We start from the raw sequence: 3,740 nt of genomic DNA, 5'->3' as shown, positions 1-3,740 counted from the left end.
TAACTGTTGCCTGTGTAAACAAAATACATAATATATATTTATATTATATATTATGTAGGTATTGTATTATAATTTATTTCCTTCAGTGTAAAATATTTTTCACTAAGAATTTTTACTGGTTTTATCACTCAAAATTCACGAGCCACCACTGCATACAAGCTCAGCCCAGAGAAGCTAATTTCAAAATTTCAACTTAAGTATTTAATTTTATGTTTTATAATGAATGATAGTTGTAATACTGAAATAGTTAGGTGTGATCTTTTGAAGTGTTTGTTTCTATCAAAATAGGATAAAAAATTATTTTCTTCTAAAACTATGTGATTTTATTGAATAATAATAAATAAATGTTTGGTATTTTATTTTCGAAATAAACGGATTAAGAATTAATGTTTTTAAATAATTAGTACCTTCCTTCTAGTATTTAATGATGATGTGCACAAATTTTAAATGAATGACAAACATTCGCAGGTTACGAATATAATAATAACCTGACAATATTTGAAAATCTCCTAATACCACCACAGTAAGCGGAAAATGTTGCTTGTGTTGTGATGGAGGACTTGGCCAGCTGAGGAATTGAACACACTACGCCTGGGTGGGACCCAAATTCGATGTCAACTCAGCCACCGACCGACATAGCATATCTGTTTGCAATAGATTAACTAACTTATCATCTTGCTATTTCAGCTGGCAGAGAGATTGACCGTACAACTCCAATGAATAGAATCGAAATATTCCTTTCCAATGAATTAGTAATCGAAATAAAACATTTAAAAATAAGTTAATTGACTGAATGCACAATCTTATTCTTAACAATTATTGTGGGTATGTAATCAAATAATATTTTGAATGAATTGCTTTGGTAGGAAGGATAATAACCAGACAAATGATGCATTTGCATGTTTGAGCCTTTTTGGTCGATAGTTCATAAGTTTATTTCATCGTTAAGGCGATGCCATACGTAGTAATGCAAAATCATGTGTTTTTGGTTTGAAAATTTGGTCGCCTAGAAATGTTTCCGATGCTTTAATTAAATACTGAGAGTAGAATACATCTTGGACTTTGAAATAATCGAGTATTTTTTATAAGTATTTTTATAAGCCCAGAAAAAAATAATGTAAAGCCTATGAAAACTGCTTTAAAGTTCAAAATCTCCTACTTACGAACCCATTTTCGGTTATGATTTTATTGTATAATGTGGCAAATTAAGTTATTTATAAAATGATCGAAAAAAAAATTAATATTTATGCCTGAACATCCACAAAATAAAATAAAAGGTACTTTTTGGCAATGTTTTTTTCTTGCATAAATCAAAACAGGCGGATGGTGTTAAGCGGGAATTTAAACCTTATCGCCATCTATGTAAGGGTTGTTATTGATAGCGGCTCAATTTAAAATATTACACGATGTAGTGCATCGCCTTAATGCATAGTTCAGCTGTTTTATTGTTTTTTTTTTAAATTGGAAAAAAAATTGCATTGTGGCTTTGTCGGAATTTCGCTCTCACCTCATGTGAAATCAAACATTTATCAAAGAACTGAGTTTTAAAAACAATATAATTTTTTTTAAATTGCTTAATTTAGGCATATATTTTGGTACTTTTAGCACATATTTTGGCATTATTAGTGCATATTTCCCCATTTTAAAAATGCATATAATCCAATGTTGAGTGGTTTATTTATGATCCAATATCTAATTACAACGTAAAATGGGGTGAGAATGTGCTAAAATAATTTTTACCAGTTATTTAAATATGGTGGCTTTGTGTTTGCAGTGTTCAACTTCGCACATTTTTCCAATAATGATACTAGTAACGTAGTAACACCAATGACTAAATAAAATACCCTAAGAGAGTATGTAACACCATCAAAAATGATCTGTAAAATTGTCAATCAGAAAATCTATTAGATTTTAGGATTTACAGTTAGGTTATTTTGGTTCTATCCAATTCTACCTTTATTTAGATCAGAGGTTCCCAAACTTTTTTGCCCCGTAGACCACTTGCCAAATAGTTTTTTTTCCGTAGACCCCTTGCCTGTCGAATATTGAATTTTCCTAAAACTATTAACGTCCCATGTGATAATTATTTATTTTTTCGTAAAAAGATTCCCTTCCCTTGTCTTTCTTCTTGGGGGCCATTCAAGTATTATGTAAGCACTATAGGGGGGCAGGGGGGTCTTTGCTTTTCTTATTTTTGATGACATGGGGGGGTGGGGGGTCGAGATAGTGATTACGTCAGCACTGCTCAGCAGTAGTTATTTTTTTTTTACACATTGTCTATGTTTGAAAACAGAATACATATTCGGGGATTCCCACAAATAATTAATAAGTTTAGGTACTCGCTTAAAAAACAGAATACATTAATAGAAAAATGCATATAGGTACCAATTTTTACGTAAGCATGGGAGGGGGGGGGGGGTAAGAGCTTTGCTTACTTTTGGTGACAAGGGGGAGTAAATAATTGTAATAAATCTGCTAACGTAATACTTGAACGGCCCCTTGTCATATGATATCCGATTCTTCAACATTCCATTTCTACAGTCCAAATGTCCTCAAACTTAGTTTTGAAGTCTGTGTGAAGTACATCTAAATGTTGAACGTCATTATTACCCTAGACATTTTTCAAAAACAAGTTGGGGAACTAGGAAAATTCGCGGCTTCCAATATGCAATGTTTTGGTTCAATATATGACGAGAAAAGGAATGTAGACTCTATTTATATACCTCAATAAACAACTTTAGGATATATAAACATACAAATATCAAATAAGTAATTTCTCAGTCTATTATTAGTATTACGTAAACTGTGTTATTTGTGTTAGGTGTATTGTGTCATTTATGGAACTCCTAAATATTGAGTTGAGGTAAATGGGGGTCCGCTCGTATGCACCCCCATTTGAATCTCGTAAACCCCCAAATTTTTTTCTCGCAGACAGACCCCCAGCAAGCCGATATCTACCCCTGGGGGTCCATATAGACCACTTTGGGAATCTCTGATTTAGATCATAAAAGAAACTACAGTTTTTGTGTTTCGAAATTGTTAGAAATCGTGGACATCCATACAAAAACACAGGGTGAGTAAGTGCCACATCATTCTTCACATAACATTAACCTATTTTGTGGAGATTTTATGGAAAATTCTACTTTATTCAGAATGCTCACCATGTCCGGGCCCTCTTGTAAACATTACCAGCTAGAGACACTGGAATGCGTTCTGAGGAGTAAAAAGATCTGCGCCATCCGTTTGAAAAAATAATTATACGTACCTATTTGAATATGGTGATTTATATAAACTACTAGCTGATGTGTACCGGTGTTGCTCGGGGACTTACGAATTGGCGTAAATTTTTGAGATTGTGAATTCTAATGTACCTGTCAACTGGGTGCATTTGAAAAGTGGAAATACTATTAATGTATTATAATAAGTATTTGTTTCACTTGATATTGCCACGTATTCCTCAGATGTCCCCGAGTTCTTCAACCATTCACTTCCAAGTCATAGATTGTCCTCACACCTCTTTCTTAGTTCATCACTATCTCGTTTTACCACAAATAATTATTTCATTCCTGTCTTTTATATCATTCACTTTATGTAATATTATGAAATCCACATTTTTACTGTTAAAAAACTACGATATATCAACAATAATTCGACTCCATATCTCATTCCAGTGCAGATATTATGCGTTAAGTCTTCCTTGGGCGCCCCGAATTTTTCTACCGCTCACTACTGTTTATCAC

The sequence above is a fragment of the Hesperophylax consimilis genome, chromosome 8 (genome assembly GCF_061612785.1).
Source record: "Hesperophylax consimilis isolate HC1 chromosome 8, BYU_Hcon_1.0, whole genome shotgun sequence".
In the NCBI taxonomy this organism is placed as follows: domain Eukaryota; kingdom Metazoa; phylum Arthropoda; class Insecta; order Trichoptera; family Limnephilidae; genus Hesperophylax; species Hesperophylax consimilis.
Note: the sequence above shows the minus strand (reverse complement) of the source record.